This window comes from Cryptomeria japonica, chromosome 6 (assembly GCF_030272615.1).
Source record: "Cryptomeria japonica chromosome 6, Sugi_1.0, whole genome shotgun sequence".
Taxonomy (NCBI): domain Eukaryota; kingdom Viridiplantae; phylum Streptophyta; class Pinopsida; order Cupressales; family Cupressaceae; genus Cryptomeria; species Cryptomeria japonica.
Window position 1 is genome coordinate 50,354,994 of NC_081410.1, and position 18,761 is coordinate 50,373,754.

The window sequence follows — 18,761 nt, forward strand, 5'->3', positions numbered from 1 at the left end:
AGTGCTCCTCAAGGTAGCAGAAGAAAATAGACAGTGAGTCCCATATGTTCTAAGAAACCATTGGACAAGAGTTTGCTTTTTCTTTTATCTGAAAAATTCTATGAAAACACCACAGCAGTTGTCAAAAAAAATGTTCCATGTAACACAAAATAATCAAAAAAGATACCAATTTGGTTAGGTGTGTTGTTAATGGTTGGCAAAGATTTCAAACCCAAATTGGGTATGGAAACCCTCCTTATGAAGTATGTACATGTGAGTCTATTGAGCTTTTACCATTTGCAATAAGGATGATTCCTCCTATGATTAGGTGTAATATTGGGTAATCAAGGTTGCTTGTTGCCAACTACTCATATTATGCGTGAATTCAATTATTGTAATTTTGCTTAATCTTGAAAATTAAGAGAAATCAATTCTGTATTTCTGTACTGGCCATTAATCCGCCTTAAGCAGAACCTCAAGAATGGAAAAAAATAGAATATATGCTAATCGCTTGGTCATGTTATTAAAAGCCTTTCAAGGCTCATTTTTCTCTTTGGTGAGAGCAAATTGTTAAATGTTAATAAATAAATTAAATATTAAATAATAAATAAATTAAATTTATAAAAAAAATGTTAATTATTAATAAGTTTTATAAACTTGCCTCTATAGGCCGACCTGTTACCTTTTTATTTATTTTTACTTGATTTGCCTTGAGAGGAGGACAGGATGTTTTGTGGCAGTTTCTATTTGTATCTGTTTTTACTTGTAATGGCCGACTTAGCTAGGCGGATATATATAGAGGTGTTTTGGGCTCATTCAACAGCAAAGAAGTTCTATTCCAGCCTGCATTAAACAAATGCATGTGCTCTTCGATAAAAACCCAAAGTACTTACTGGTCAAGTGGGATGTGAACCCTACTTGGCTAATCTTTGTCATTTTACCAGTCTTCATTGTGCAATACCAATCTCCACGGCAATCACAGTTTGTGGTGATATCAGCAGAGGGTTATGGACAGACATACCCTTGCTGCACGTCCCTGACAGCAGCAAGCATATAAGGGTCAAGACATACTCAGGTGCGAGACTCACTCAGATGCAAACCAGAGTGCCTACACCAGGATCGGAATAATACGGGAGCCTACAGGGAAGCATTATAAGTAGCTGATCCTGCTTCAACTGGAGAAGAATTGCATTACCTCTCATTACAGGTCCAGAAGTTCGGTTAGCACTATAGTTAAAAATAGAATGGAAAAAAAGAAAAATACCTAAGTGGTTTGGATTGCATGAGAGATAATACATAGGAATTTTAATTTTCATTGACAACATTAAAATTCAAAAGTCGGGTATCCGAGCTAGCTACAATTTTCAACAGCAATACCTATCTTGATCAAGAATGAATGGTAAAATTCATGAAAATCAATTTGACTTAACTTTTCAATATGTTTTGGAATCTTTATATACAAAATGATTTCTAAAGCTAATCTTAAAATCGAACCCTAAAACCAATATTTATTTACAGTTGGTTGTTTGCAGCTAGGTAGTTTTTAAAATTGCCTATTGATCAACTGAAACAATAAAATTAAATTAAACCAGATCCAATATTAACAAGATAAATTTTGATGGCATAGATATAATTAACAGCTTGTAAATCTTTGGTGGAGAACACAGATCAAACAATTTATGAAAATCAGCAAATCAAAATCTCTATTAAGAAACTAACTGATAAAGATATCAATAAAAATAAATTATTGTCTACAATCTATTCAAGCTTCTAGTTTTATAGTCTCAAATAAAAAAAAGAAAATGTTTATAAAAATTATATATAAGATATAAACATTAACAAATCAAAATACACCAGTCTTATAATATATTTTATAACTCTTACTTATAAAATACACTATGAATCTGATCAGTTCTATCAACCCATCGACAGCGCCTAAACATTTATAGGTATGCTAAGAAGAAAATACACACAAAATCAACTGTCAGTATATGGTGGAAAGACACATACAAATTATACTGTAGTGCTCTGTTCGAAACATTCTTCCAAATATGCATATTGTTCTCCTGACAATCCCACCGTCCACTTGTTCATTGCTGATTCTCAACAATCCATTCAGTAAAATCCTCCTCCAAATCATCCTCACCGTTGGGGTGGTAACAAGCAGAATGTGATTTATTGAGCTCAAGGCTATTTGGGCAGCCCATTGCCCATTTTTCGTTTTTATAGCAACTTGGTGTCATTCTAAAAATAGCCTGCTTCTCCAAGAACAATGGAGAGCTCCCCAAAGAATGGATATGCATTCTGAAAGCATCAGGAGGCTTATCAAGATCACCTGAACTGACTACCAAGAACAAAATTATGGCTTGATGAATCATGTGCTCTCCAAGAAAGTTGGAATTCTCCCTTGCCCACCAATTTGCCTTCGAGAAATCTTGAAAAAAGGATAATTGTTCTCAAACTGATTATGCTTGAGAAGGGGACATTGCATACTCAGCAAGTAACTCACTGCTCATTTTTTAGCAATACTCACCAAAATCCACTAAAAACCAGCAAAATCTTGTGAGGCTGACTCAAAGACTAATTTGGCCACAAAAATAGATCAGTTTGGCCCAACAAACACTCATTTTCATAAATTTTTTAAATATTTTTTGAGCATTTGTTTGCAAGCATTTGGGAGTGAGGACTGATCAAGTTTAGTGAGCATATCAGCTGCATTTCACAAGCATGTGACACATTTCCAAAAAAAATTGTGCCTTCGTTCTAAATTTCAAGTGCTAGGGTTTAGTTATCTCGTATATGTTGGAACATTGTCAATACCCCTAGGAAACTTTGCCTATAATCATATCTTTGTTGTTGTATTGTTAATGCTTGCTAAATTTCTCGTGTCAACTTGCAAAATGGTTTTGTCTTAGTCCTGTTTTTCAACTAACAAGTCTTGAAGATCGACCAATATTAAGCTTTCCAAGTTGAAAATGTTTCTTGATTGATGAATGATAGTAGCTCTAGAAATGTAATGAGGAGGTGAAGATCACTAAGTGGAGTCTAGGATCACCAGAGTTGGCAAAGGGAACTATTTCAGCTTTGAAATAAGCCCCTTAATATTTTTTGAATTTTTTCACAATTCACAATCAACACCAACACCCGTTAGGGTCAGACAATGAAAAATCAACACTGCTGAAAGTAACCCTTTCACTTTTTGATCACCGAGAGCCCAATATGGGAGGGTGAGAGCATACGGTGTCAAGGGGATCGTTAGCTCAATAAACCGCTGGAAATGAAATCTCAAATACGATACTGGCCAGCGAGCCAGTCCCTTCCGCTTATACAGCGAGTGTAAGAACTTCTACAGCTGTATGGCGGTGAAACCAGCCAATTAGAAGATTACAAAACTGAAAGAACAGCAATCACTTGACCACTTATTCAATGGGAGGACTGAAAATGAAATTACAATCAACTCAACTGCTTGTTCAACAAGAGGATAGCGTTACAACAAATAAGAAGGCAGTAAGCTAGCCTCTTCCACTTATGCAATGGGACTAAGAGCAACAATCCAAATAGATAGTTGTTAGTACTACTAATCAGCTTTACAATGCAAACATGGATTATCAAAATTACTAGAAAACACTGTCCAAAGCTAGGCGGCGAAGCCAGCCTCTTCCACTTATACAGTGGGACTAGAGAAATCAGTAGAATTGTTGTTAGTACTACTAACCAGCATTACAAAATGATTCATAATAGTTATTTGAATGCTAATAACCAAACCAACAGCTGCAACTTATTACCAAGACCCTTCTCACCACGCCAATGAACTCACACACCTAAAAACTATTGATTTATAACTAGGTTGGATCCCTTGCTTGGGCCGACCTAGTTCACTTAATTGCTAAGTGGCCTTTGGCCTTAGTGTTGACGTGTTTTTTATGACTACGTCGAACACAGAATAAAGTTGCCTAACGGTCACTTCACTCTCTCTTGATCAAAGTGCGATTGCATGCTAAGATTGCAAGAAGTTCAAACAATCGACTCCAAGGTTCCTTTATGCTACGGGCGTGACTCAGTTGGCTGATGTGATTGTTGGTAATCCAAGGGGCCTTACGTTTGCAACATTCTTTCACTTCTTTGTTGTGGCTGGAACTCCATCACTGGATATGGCAATTTTGCGATGCTGCTGCTTCGAACGGACTAAAACGAACTGAAAGTAAAAGGGAAAGGGTTTAGAAGGATCTAAATCTACTCCTAAGGGCAGTGATAACAATGAATAATGCTTTGGTGGACAAATTCCAAATAAACCAAGCTCTACTTCGCCAAGATCAACTACAACTCCGCAAGAACCGGTAAAATCTTCTGGGGATGTTAGAGGATTTTCAAATCGAGAAAGTACATTTGAATACCCAAAAACGACACAATCCAAACGACTATCCACAATCGAACTTAGCACAAATTTTGGGGGGTCAGACTAACTTTACACTGCAACTTACAATCAGCAAGATGCACAAAGTATGAACCATGGAAATTCATCAGACACCATTACATTCTCCATTGAAATCAAAGCACTTTACTGTTTCTAATCTAAGTGAGGAAGGTGAAACCATGCAAGCTTTGAAAAAATAATTTAAGTGGACACCATCAGAGAACAATGTTTCACTGTTATTATCTCAAAACTTATTGCAACAATTTCATACAAGTCTCCCCCCTGTTACAAATGAGCAAGGTCACCCCTTTATATAGGCCTCAAGCCATGATTACATGCAAACCCTAATTAGGGTTTTCCCTAAAAGATTCTCCACTCAAGATGCAACAAGTTGGGAATCAGCAATAAATACCCCATAAAGCCCATATACAATTAATTACAATCCGTCCAAAAATCACACCCATGAAGCATTAATTAACCATTACACTCAAAAAGTGCTCACTATGCAATGAATGTACCCTCATGCAAAAATCGCCCATGATGTCATAAATGCACCATCACCTCCGCATGCGACGGCTACATGCAAAAGGAATCTGCCATAATGCCTCAAATGTGATGACTACATGCAAAAGATGCTCCATTAATTCTTCATGCATTGACTCGGCTGCCACTTGGCGAGAAAACCCTGGAGAGAGAAAACATCAGGAGAGAAGAATTTGATCCATGAAGAATTTTCTTGAAGTTTCGCGAACTTTCCTTGCTCAAGAGGAGATTTTTTATGATTTTCCACCGTCTCCTATTTTTTAGGAACTTTCCAAAAATAGGGTTCTAGGAGAGAGAAAATTATCCCATGAATCCAAAACTGAAAGAATTTTGAAATTTGGATGTGATTTTATGCCCAAGAATGGATTTTTCAAAAAAATTCTCGAGGGGAAATTTATGCATTTCCATTCCTCCTTGACCCTCGAAATTCTCTTTTGCCTTGGAAATTTCCATCCCGGACTTTCAAACTTAGGCGTGGAATGTGGAATTCAGCTTGGTGAAGGAATTTCATTATTTCCATGCCTTAGAAAATTTTTAACTTCCTAACTGGGCCTGGAATTTTGACTTTGATAGAGGAATTGGTGGGTGCGCTAATTTGCTTGGGTCATGGATTTTCATTGTTCTTTCATTTTCCTTCATCTCTCTTGTTTGGTGCCTTGATCATGGCTTGGGCGCTATTTCACCTGAGGAAGGAATTCACAACTTTTCCTTCCCTCCTTGACCTCTTTACTTCAGCTCCCTACCTAAGTGTTGGGCGGAATTTTGCACCGGAGGAGGAATTTTGTCAATTTGTGAATCCTCCATGAGACATCCATTTTGGCGCCTGTCCTTGGCCTAGGGCAGAATTTTGCTATGGAGGAGGAATTCATCAATTTGTGAATCCTCCATGAGACCTCTGTTTTGGCACCCTGCTGAGTGCTTGGGCGAATTTTGGCCATGAAGGAGGAATTTGATGTTTTCTACCAATTCAGAACATGTATATATATATGAAATATAACATTTAAATATAAGTTATACTTTAAGTTATATTTCATATATATTGTCAAGATGTTTGAGAGTGGTTTCAGGACCCTAGGAATCATAATGCAAATTCTGGATTTTGGAAGATCTTTCAAATTTTCAGACAGTCAAATTTCAGGCCATTTTCGGATCAGGATGACATTGGTGGATTGATGTGAATTTCCAGACTTGGATGATTTTGCATGCTTTCCTCTTCTGGAATAGGAGTTCCAAACTTAACCATTTTTTTCATCCAACTTGTCTGCCTTCTGACTCTTCCGGATTTAGAAATGGTCTTCAGGAGCGTTCAGTCTTCAGCGTCTTCGAAGATATTCAGCTTTCAGTGTTTTCCTGTGAAGATCCTGCCAAAAAATAGATTTTCCCAAATAGTAAGTGTTTCAAAATGTCAAGGTTTGGGCAAAATAGGTCAAAAAAGCACTTACTAAAAATAGTAAGTTTGATTTTTGGCAAAATTAGACCAATCCGAGAGGCAGTGAGACTTACTAAAAATAGTAAGTGCTCAGAATTCACTCAAATTTTTACTAGGAGATTCCTTGAAGGGTCCCAATTCCAGTTCTAAGTTCAGTTTTTCCAAAAGCCTAAAAGAAACCCCTAAAATCTAGGACTGAAGACAGAAACCCTAAAATTAACAGAACAAGTCCTAGACTTAACCAAATTTGCTTAAACGAAAAGCAGACTTAATCAATATGACCCCCAAACACTTTCAAAGCAGAGAGAGTGACGAGATTGCTGCGAAAATACCCCAAAAACGCAAGCCAAAAGACCGGGAGGGCCTAAAAAGTAGGGGGTCCCCATTTGCAATGAGGCGATGTGTGAAAACATCACAACACTTAGCAATTCGGCTTTATATTTATTTGGCCCTATTTGGCCGTACAACTTATGTGTCATGTAAGTGTTATGGGGCATGACCTATTTAATATATAAATTGTAAATGCAATTTGGTGCCAAGGCCGACCTAGGTGGCAAAGGAGTTTGAGGCATATAAATAAGAAGTGACTTGAAGTCACAAATAGGACCTACACATCAATCAATATATCTCTTTGCTACATGATCAACGAATATCTCCTTGAAGTGACGAACTTGTCTACATGATCAGCAAATGTCTTCTTGAGGTAGGCGAGCCTGTCTACAAGTGATGCGAATGAATTCTGGGTGAGCAAATTCCCCTTGGGTTTTAGCTGAAGCGAATTACACTTCTTTCTTGAGGCAAATTACACCTTATGCTTGCCGAATCTGATGTCACCTACCAAGGAACTTCACTCAAGGTCTGCACATAATATTCTGAAGGATTCGGTCATATTCAGATCTGATCAGGACATCAGATAAGTGTGCTTATTTGATATTCAGATTCGTGCCCTAGATGGGCTAAGTTGTAACCAATTTTCTACCCTTGTTAATATTAAGATCTGAGATATTGTAGCTGGGGTTTTCACCTCCAAGAGGGAGGTTTTCCCAGGGTATAAGCGTGTTATGTGTGTGCCTTATTTTTAGTTTGGTTTTTTGTTCTATACTGCTAATTTGATTGCTAAAAACTAAAATGGTATCAGAGCCAAGTTCGTACTAACTGTGATCAGATTATCGGGAAGTCTTCATCGTCGGTCTATCATTCCATTCTTCAGTCAGCATGGCATCATACATTAGAGCTAAAGATAGATTGGATGGTGCATCCAATTTCACTGCATGGAAATTCAGAATCATGATGGCATTGAATGATCTCTCTGAGTTCATCATCAAAGAGTCTTTTGAGCCCTCAGCTGAAGGAGAAAAGGAAGCTTGGAGAAAGAAAGACTTTCAAGCTCAAAGGATAATAGTGGATTATGTCAAGGATCATATCGTGCCTCTCATCGCCAAGCTAAAGACAGCAAAAGAAATGTTCAGCACCTTGGAGAAGATGTATGAGATCAACAACACCAGTCGCATCCTATCGTTGAAGCAGCAGCTTCACCACATCAAGATGGCAAAAGAAGAATGTGAAGCTGCATGTTATCGGGAAAAAGTGTATAGTTAGTAATGTTAATTATCAATAGTTAGTTAGCCGACGGGTAGGTAGTTGGAGTCGCGACGGTTGGGTCGCACCCCTTCGGCAGTCATATATTGTACCACCTTCGGGTGTTGAGACAGGTAATGTTAGCCGTGTCAGATGTAATGTATTGTTAACGACGGATATAATATGAACATCCTTTGACATTAATGGAAAGCTTAATCTGTTACTTCTTTTATATTTGCATTGTACATTGCTGTTCAGTTTCTGTATTCTTCCTGTTTACCCAGTGAGGTAAACATTTGGCGCCGTTGCCGACACGAACTCAGGAACGGAAGACACGGATGGTGCACAGACACAATGGGCCTACCCGTTGGTGAGGTGAATCCCGAGGTCGACGATGCCCAAACAGAACTCTATATAGGAGAAGACACTGCGACGAGAGAATTTTCGATTCTACTCCAAGTAGCCATTCAGACCCACGTGCGACGAGAGGCGGCGGAGGCAGGAGTCCCACCAAGTGTCGTGTGGACAGCGTTGGAAGTGAGTCCGGAGGTAAATCGGTTGATGAACCATCTCCCTCGACTGCTAGCACAAGCATCGTTGGCACAACAAGCTCGCCTGGAGGAGATTGCCCGGGAGGAGCGACGCCAAGAAATTTTGCAACAGTACGAGGAACGGGAAGCAGAACGAGATGGCGCCAGGGGCATTTGAACCGTGACCAATACGGGACGGAATAAAGAACACTTACTGTAATAATTATGTCATATTGTTGGCATAAACTTGTCTTCCACATTATGAATGAATAAAAGTGTTCTACTTTTTATGTCATTAAAGCGGTCTAGGAATTAATGCCCAATACACTGAATAAAGACAAAAATAAGCAACAATATATAGATGAACGTGCAGTAGCCCAACGTGCCTTGATCCTTGAACAGCAAGCGGAAAGGCGACAGAGGTATAAGCGAAGAGAGGAGGAACGCTCCGAAGGGGACGGTGAGGCCAGAGGCCACCCACGGAGTCGGGAGGAGTTACTTGCGGAAACCCGCCGCAGGATAGAGTGTACCCAAACTCAATTGAGGGAGTTGAGGGACTTGCCACACACACCAGAGGCTAGCAAAACTCCAAGGAGTGGGGAGGAGGCAGTAGAGGGAGAAGACACCGGGGCTGCCAGGAGTGTCGGAGGGACACCGGGGCACGGCGGTCAAGCACCCCTTATAGGATCTGACCCATCAGGAGTAGGACAACAGCCACCACCAGTAGTAAAAAGGCAAGGTATGGCACAAAAACAAAAACTTCCAAAGTTCCATGGGGATGGGAAAGAAGACCCTGTCCGCCACTGTCGCACGTGTGAAACAATTTGGGGAGCGAATGGTGTTACCAACGAGGACGATTGGGTAACACAGTTTCCCGCAACACTGAGGGGCGTAGCCATCGACTGGTTTTCGGATACGGACAAGGCCAAAATTGGCACATGGGCAGACCTAAAGAAGGAATTTCAAGCAGAGTTTCGTCTCCTAAGAGACGATAATGAGATCGTAGCCGAAATCTACGGCACGAAACAGAGGAAGGACGAGACTGTCCGAACCTACAGCCGGCGGCTCAAAGAGCTGCTAGGAAAGATGGAGAACCAGCCGGCAGACGGATTGAAAAAACGGTGGTTCGTGGAAGGCCTAAAGAAATCCCTTAGACGAAAAATGAAGATAGTACCCCCTTCTTCATATTCGGACGCCTATAACAGGGCAATGGATTTAGAAAGTGAACAGAAGACGTCCAAGAAGAAGAAAAATAAATCCTCGACGGACGATGATTCCTCTTCGGACAAAAGTGATAGTAGTGATGACGACTCTAATCGGAAGGTACGGGCTCTCCAAAAAGATATGGAGCGAATGATGAGAGAGATAAAGGCAACAAAAGGAAGCACAAGCAAGGGCGACGAAGGGGAGTTATGGTGCACGGACTGCCGTACCGACGGACACACCAAGGGGTCTTGTCCGAAAAAAGCATTTTGTGATATTTGTCAGATTGTCGGACACCTTACCAAGGAGTGTCCGTACAATATGAGGACTCGTAGCCAACAGGTTCTCTTTGCAGAACCATCTGCGTCAGCCGGCACGTCCCAGCCTGCGAGCAACAACGCCTCGTCTGGCGGCTACCGAAACAACAGGCGAGGAAGAGGCAATAATAACAATACGAATAATAGAAGCCGAATCCAATACGACGCTAAAGGGCGGCCGATGATACAATGCCGAGCTTGCAATCACTGGGGGCATTTCGCTAGAGACTGTACGGTGGAGGAAGCACCACAAAAACTTTGCAAGTGGTGCGGTCCCGGGGACCATGATGATGGCAATTGTCCCAAATCTGGCGTGAACCTATTGAATGTAGAAACGGAGGATGCACTCGCCATAACAAGGTCCAAGACGAAAGCAGCCACTTATCCAGACCCCCGTACGGAAAAACAAAAGGCACTGGAGGCACGAGCGGAATTGGAGAAGGAGATGTTGAGGAGCAAGGGTGCACAAAAGCTGGCGGGTACTTCTCGCTCTGAAGGAGAAACAAACATTATAAACCAACTGTTACAGGTCGAGATACCTGTCAAAATGAAGGACCTCCTGGAAAGTATGCCGCACTTGCGAGCGACGTTGTTGCAATCCGCAATAGTAACCCCAGTAGGCCAACCAATACATGGCAAGGACAACCTTGGCGAGACAGCAGCAGACCCATTAACCCTGACGATCAACAGTGGTAGACACCCAGCAGTGGTGGAAATGGGTATATTAGGCACCATCCTGACCGACACAATTGTCGACGGCGGGTCGGGAGTAAATGTCTTGCCAGAGGAAACATGGAAAAAATTGGGTAAACCTACTCTCTGGCCGTCCACCTTTACTTTATTGGGAGCAGACCAACACGGCATCAAGCCGCTGGGCACACTCATGGCGCAACAGGTGACGATCGGAACACAGCCATTCGTCCTGAATTTTGTGGTCATCCCATTGAAGAAGAAGGGGTACGACGCCATCCTCGGCAGAGGCTGGTTGGTGGCGGCCAAAGCAAATCACAATTGGAAGAAAAACACCTTGTCCATGGAAAAGGCTGGCCGAAGGTATACCATTGACCTCAAAACTCAACAGGTCAGTGAAGAGTTGGCGTCGGAGTCAGAGTCCGACAGAGACGATACGGACGAAGGGAAGGAGGGCAGGGAACCAAATGATGAAGGCATCTTAGGAATTCAAGCCTGTTCTGAGGATGAGACGGATTCTTTGAGAGGGCTCTTCCATTGGCAAATGGAAGACTATGAATTATTGTATGGGTGCAATATGTTGGGGATTGAAGGACCTGACATGAACGAGTTTCCGCCAGAGTACGGACAATACAAGGAAGGGGATGTCCCTGTGGATGACGCACCAGCGCACAAGTTTGACAAAAGTAAGCCCATAAGGTATGAAGAATCCGCACTTCAAGTTACAAATCTTGGAGAAACTTCAGAACAGAAAAATATTCTAGTCGGCGACGACTGGAATCCCGTCTTAAAGACGGCGGCGTTCAAAATTTTTACAGAATACAAAGACGTGTTCGCTTGGACATATAAGGACCTCAAGGGGGTACCACAAGAACTCTGTGTACATCGGATCCCTTTGGTTCCCGGAGCCGTGCCCGTACGGAAGAGGCCATACAGAATGAACAAAAATTATGCGGCCAGGGTAAATAATGAAATTGACCGCATGCTGGAAGCAGGGATTATCTTCAAGGTCCAGACGAGTGAATGGGTATCACCCATTGTGATATCTTTGAAAAAGGAGGCCGATCAGATAAGAATCTGTGTAGACTTCAGGTGTTTGAATGCTGTCACAATTAAAGATCCGTTTCCCATACCATTCACAGACACCATTCTCGAGGAAGTCACGGGTCATGAAATTTATTCGTTTATGGATGGATTCTCCGGATACAATCAAATTTCCATTGCAAAGGAGGACAAATTGAAGACCACCTTTGTCGTAGAAGATGGCGTCTATGCATACAACCGGATGCCATTCGGGTTGTGCAATGCGCCAGCTACCTTTCAACGGATAATCCTCCATATCTTCGATAAAATGTCCGTAGGAAACTTCAAAGCATTCTTGGATGATTGGTCCATTTACAGCACGGAGGAGGCACATCTGGCCGCACTTGGCGAATGCATGGAGAGATGCCGACAAGCCCACCTCGCCCTAAACCCTAAGAAATGCAGATTCATGGTGCCTCAGGGCAAATTACTAGGGCACATCGTCTGTAAGGCTGGACTGAAGACAGACCCTGACAAAATACGAGTCATTGTAGAGATGGAGGCGCCGCCCGACGATGTCACCGGCGTCAAGTCATTTCTTGGACACATCGGGTATTATAGGCGGTTTATTAAGAACTTTGCCCAAGTATCATACCCACTTGATAAGCTGACACGAAGGGGGGAGCCGTACGTCTGGGGGACGGCCCAGGAAGAGGCTTTTCAAGAGTTAAAATCACGATTGGTGGGTGCGCCAATCTTGACATACCCAGACTGGGACAAAGAGTTCCATGTACATGTCGACGCATCCAACTTCGCCATAGGGGCCACCCTGGCACAGGTCGGCAGCCACGGGCTAGACCACCCAGTATATTTTGCAAGTCGACTCTTGTCAAACGCGGAGAGGAACTACAGCACGACGGAGAGAGAAGCCCTCAGCATGGTATACTCCGTCCAAAAATTCCGACATTATTTATTGGCGACACCATTCACATTTTATGTGGATCACCAGGCGTTGATGTATTTGGTGAACAAGCCAATCATCCAGGGGCGGATTAGTCGATGGCTGTTGCTGTTACAAGAATTTACATTCAACATCATTGTCAGACCTGGCAGGAGCCACGTCATAGCTGACCAGCTATCACGGATCAAGTCGGGAGAGCCGGCCGAAGGCATTAGCGAGGATTTTCCGGACACCCATCTTTTCCGCATTGCCATCCTTCCTCATTGGTACACGAGTGTGGGGGAATATCTGTCAACATCAACATTTCCGAAGGAAATGCCACCAGGTGAAAGACGGAAACTTGTATTAAGAAGCCGAACATTCCAACTTATAAATGGTCTTCTCTACAAAATGGGACCTGACCAGATCCTACGACGATGCATCTTGGAAGAGGAAATCCCAGGAGTATTGAGAGAAGCCCATGAAGGGGCTGCTGGAGGGCACATGGGACCGGATACGACAGCAAGGAAGATCCTACTAGCTGGCTTGTGGTGGCCGACACTGCATAATGACGCCAGAGAATGGGTGACAAGTTGTGATACATGTCAGCGTGCTGGGCGACCATTAAAAAGAGATTTCATGCCACTTAACCCGGCGCATGCTCAAGAATTGTTCGAAAGATGGGGGTTAGACTTCGTTGGTCCATTAAAACCGAGTCGCGCCCGACGATGTAGATACATTGTCGTGGCGACAGAATATTTGACCAAATGGGTCGAAGCCAGGGCGTTGGCAGACAACTCCGCCGTCAGCACGGCGAAATTCATTTATGAACAGATTATCACCCGGTACGGAATACCGATTCAACTGACAAGTGATAGAGGGGGGCACTTTGTAAATCATATTGTTCGACTACTGACAACCGAGTTCAAAATTTTTCATTCTCTATCGAGTCCGTACTATCCCAGGGCAAACGGTCAGGCCGAGGCAACCAACAAAATCATCGTGTCGGTAATTTATAAGTCCTGTGGGGTGGAAAAGGAAGACTGGGAAGAGCGTCTGCCTTCGGTACTTTGGGCGTACCGCACAACTTACAAAGTAACCACCGGGCAGACACCTTTCCAATTGATGTACGGCCAGGAAGCTGTAGTGCCGATCGAATTCATGGTGCCAAGTCTCAGAATCGCCATTGACAACAAACTAGGCGACATGGAAAGCCTTCGAGAGAGACTATACGCCTTAAATAAGTTGGATGAAAGACGAACGATGGCACAATGGGTGACAGACGTGGCCCAGCAACGCAGGAAATACTGGCATGACCAACACATTCGGCGGGCGAGGTTCACGCCGGGCCAATTAGTCCTAAAGTATAACGGAAGGAACGAGATTAAGCCCGGCAAGTTTAAGGTGAAGTGGCTAGGCCCTTACAGGATCCAAGAGGTCGCAGCCAATGGATCCGTCAAGCTCTCAACCCTCGACGGACAGGAAATCCCAGAGGGCGTCAATGGGTCGAAACTGAAAGTGTATCACCAGAGGGTGGAAGCGCGCAGGAGCAGCCCGACAGGAGGCGCACAGTCGCAGTCAGGCAATAAATGAAAATGGAAAAAAAATTTTGAAAAAAATTAGAAAATTCGAAAAAAAAATTTGAAAAAAATATACAAAGGAAAAATTGAAAAAATTTTGAAAAAATATATAAAGGAAAAATTGAAAAAATTTTGAAAAAAAAAATATATATAAAAGAAAAATTGAAAAAAATTGATTGAAAAAAAATTTTTGAAAAAAAAAAGGTTAGAAAAAGGGAGAAAAAGCACCACCGCACGGTGGCCACGTAGTGGTACCACCGTGCGGTGGCACCACCCACGGTGGACACCACCGTGCGGTGGCACCACCCACGGTGGACACCACCGTGCGGTGGCACCACCGACGGTGGAAGCCACCGTGCGGTGGCAGCCGGGGTTATAAAAGCCGCACAAAGAAAAAAAAAAAGAACACAACACGCGCATAAAGTTGCCGAAGACAAAACGGAGAGAAGGGGAAAGAAGATAAAACACCGCACGAAGCAAAGGATAAAACACCGCACGAAGCCACCGAGGGTTAGGATAAAACACCGCACGAAGCACAGGCTCCGCACGAGACAAAAACACCGCACGAAGCACAGGCTCCGCACGAGACAAAGTCACCGCACAGCCGCGCCTACACCGCACAGCCGCGCCTTCACCGCACAGCCACGCCTACCGAAGGGAGATAAAACGGAGAGAAAGAAGCTACCGTGCGGTAGAAGGAAGAAGGGGGATTCTGGGCGAACAGCGTGAAAAAAAAAACGCACCGCACAGTCTTCGCTCTTGGGTGCCTGGAGGCAGTTAGCCGTTTTTTTTTACTACGGCTAAAATCAAGAATCAGTTACAGGAAGCTAATGGAGTCTGCGGGAAAAAGAAACTGGAAAAAACAACTGCAGGATAGCAGCCATAGGAAGCCAGATGCACGTATTCTCCCTTCAGGTGTTCGAATAGCAGGTGGCACAATGGAAGCCAGGCAGAAGAAAAAGACACCACAGCAGTCCACCGCACGAGGGAAGAACACCTCCACTTCACAGAATATCACTTTTGAGGGATTGAATGGGGTGGAATGTCGGAAATGGTGGCAAGACACGCCGGATGATAATTTGGTGAAAACAAGTCTTCGCCGAGCAGGGGTAGAATGGGCTATACGGATGCCTGTGTTCGCCATTCGCGAGTACGAGGGAGCATTGCGGTATATGGTTGACACCTTTGATAGCCGCTCACGGACGAGCACATTTGAGTATTTGGGGAAGGATATCACCATATCCTTCAAACCTGCAGATTTCACCAGAGTATTTGGCATCCCTGGCATACATGGCAAGAAAGTGGACTTGAAACCGAAGAAGATGACACGGGAAGAAAAAGAACATTGGATTAAGCGAGTGTCCCGAGACTTGACCCCCGCAGAGTTGGCGAGCATCGTAGATGCCACGAAGGGTCGTGGGATGCGCAGGTCCTTTGTCGCAGAGGGTCACTGGCGATGCATTATGGACGTCATCAAAAGCAGGTTGACAGGGTCGGGTAGGGCATCAGACATCGCTCTACCACAGATAGTATTGATGAACGGGTTGATGAACGGAGTCGTCTATGATTGGGCTACCTTGTTATCAGAGCGGATGTGCGCATTCTTGCTGATGGAGCAGCGCACCTTTTACATGCCCCACTATGCCATTGGACTGTTCTTGGAGGCTACGCGGGAAGCAGTGCCAGAGGCTGAGTTGGAGGTACGGCCACAGGGACCCTTGGCGGAGGGTGAGCCTCCTATCATGCATTGGCGACATCTGGATATTGGACACTCTTCCGCGAAGCGGAAACGGGTATTAGAGACCACCGCAGCAGAACCAGATAGTGGGCGAGAAACCTCTAGCAGTGCAGAGGATTCCGAGGATTCAGAGGATGAGGACAACAGTAGTAGTCGGGCCACAGACGAGGGGAGGATGGAGCCCGCCGGAGAGCGAGTGTTGTTTGCACCACCCACACTCCCACTTGGCACACTTGTGGGGTCGTCCGCGGGCAGTACTTCGATTCCGGCATTTGGACAGAGCCGCACGCCCGTTACACTCAGGCCCGTGCAGCCGGCCGCAGCACCTTCCACCATACCAGCCGAGGCATGTACCGACAGCACGGCAGAGTTGTGTGGTCCATCGCAGGGAGGCGTGGCAGAGGAGATAGTTGAGACGGAGCCTCAGGTGCGACTGGATGTCGTAGGATCCGATGCAGTGGTGACGGTTGCGGCCTCCTTGTTGGAGGAGCCCGTCGCGGGACATGTTTCCGAGGGGGAGAGAGGGTCAGAGGTGTTGAGTGCAGTTCCATCGGTGGCGGCTATGGGGAGTTGGCTGACCCGGAGATTCCAGATGACAGTGACGCCACCCGTAGGAGAAGCTGTACTCTCACCTCGGCAAGAGCCTCCCACTGAGGTGGTGGATCTAGAGGATTCCTCGGCGGAGACGCAGGCACCAGCAGAGGGACAGGTCCTTGGAGAAGGTGTTCTGGGCCAGCAGGATGCAGTTGGTGTGGTTGAGGAGACTTTTGAGTTACCACGTGGGCTTCCTGTACCTACATCGGGGCTAGAGGGAGAGGACATTGAGGTTTATCTGGCAGATATGGTGACGAGGGGTCGGCGAGTGGTGGCCGCGGCCCAGACACGGTCTCTACAGCAGGTTGTGGAGGAATTAGAGCAGGTCCTCCAGTTTATGCGAGAGGGCTGTCCCGCAGCTTTTACCTCATGTTTTGAGGCACGAGGGTGGCCAGTTACCCAGACGGAGGCGATGTTGGAGGCTTGGCGTGTGCCTCAGCCCGTCGTGGAGAGTAGGGTGACGACTCTCGTCCGGGAGATTGAGCAGGTTTATAGGGAGGCCTACTATACCTTACGCCAGACACAGCATGAGTCCGCGGTTCGCGAGGCTGCTCGAGTGGAGTTGGAGTGGGACATGGCCAGGCAACAAGCCTCGTGGGCAGCCGAGAGATCAGAGTTGGTCGCACAGCTTGAGGCAGCCCGCGCAGAGAAGGTTGCGGTGGACGCCCGTCTTTCAGAGGAACAGAGTGCGCGGAGTCTAGTCCAGCAGGAGTTAGATGGTGTTCAGGCCCAGTTGGTTCGCATGACAGAGTCCGCCGATACCAAGGAGAGGGAGCTACTGGAGGCTGCGCTTATGGTGAAGACTGCCTTAGAGAAGGTGTTGGTCGCAGAGCGGGATGTGGCAGCGCGCACCCAGCAGGTCTATGCGCTCCGCGCCCGCCTGGCGGCCCAGACACCTGCATCTCACCCTTCGACTTCAGGGACGCTTCCTCAGCCCCCTCCTTGACTTCCACTTGGTTGTATATTTATATTACATTGTCTCCATTTTGTTGTTAGTCGTCGGAGACGACTTCTTTTTTGGGGGGGGATGATGTTATCGGGAAAAAGTGTATAGTTAGTAATGTTAATTATCAATAGTTAGTTAGCCGACGGGTAGGTAGTTGGAGTCGCGACGGTTGGGTCGCACCCCTTCGGCAGTCATATATTGTACCACCTTCGGGTGTTGAGACAGGTAATGTTAGCCGTGTCAGATGTAATGTATTGTTAACGACGGATATAATATGAACATCCTTTGACATTAATGGAAAGCTTAATCTGTTACTTCTTTTATATTTGCATTGTACATTGCTGTTCAGTTTCTGTATTCTTCCTGTTTACCCAGTGAGGTAAACACTGCATACTTCAAGAGGATTTCTGATCTAAAGGATCAGCTCTCTTCCGTTGGGAAAGTTGTTGAAAATAGCGATCTATCCATGATGGCTCTCAATGGTCTTCCATCATCTTGGGAAGCATTCATTCAAGGAATCAGCGCAAGGATTGAGGTTCCACAGTTTGATCGCTTGAGGACAGATTGTTTACAAGAAGAGTCACGGCTAATTGCAAGAGGACTTGGGCGTGATCATTATGATGTGGAAAATCAAGTTCTTGCTTCGCATATGGAGAAAGGTAAAGGAAGAAAGTGGGATAGAGACAGAGGCTCTGATTCTGCTCCTAAAGCAAAAAGGAAGGACTTATCTCACATCCAGTGCTTTAATTGTAATAATTTTGGTCATTTTGCTCGGGATTGCAAAATCGGGACTTCTCTTGCTTCCTCTACAGAAGTTGTCATAGGAACTCCTCAGAAGGAACAGAAGTCAAATGAAGACTTCCTTTTCTAAGAGGAAGCAAATGTCGGAAGGAGCTTCAGAGGAAGCTCATCAGCTTCAAAGGGAGCTTGTTGTATTCAGCTTCAGAAGGAGCTTGTTTGTTGTTTCAGCTTTAGAGGTAGCCATATCCTTGGTTAAGGCAATCTTCCGGGAGAAGATTGAGGTGAAAGCCCTCGGTTAAGGCTATCTTTCGGGAGAAGGTTGAGGTGAAAGCCCTCAGTTAAGGCAATCTTCTGGGAAAAGGTTGAGGTGAAAACCCTCATTCCACCCTTTGCAAGTAGGCATGGTGGTGTTGTATTCTTCTATGGGAGAAGTCTGAGGTTAGAGCCCTTTCCACCCTCTGCGAGTAGGTATGGTGGGTATCATGGATGAAATTCCATGATGAGTTTGTCCACCCT

General features: G+C 44.7%; 1 protein-coding gene across 3 annotated transcripts in view; it reads right to left on the bottom strand.

Moving 5' to 3' along the window:
- Nucleotides 1-18,761, bottom strand: part of LOC131079419 (protein VASCULAR ASSOCIATED DEATH 1, chloroplastic) — a 179,452-nt gene that overhangs the window by 145,389 nt on the left and 15,302 nt on the right. The gene's annotated exons all lie outside the window — the stretch shown is intronic.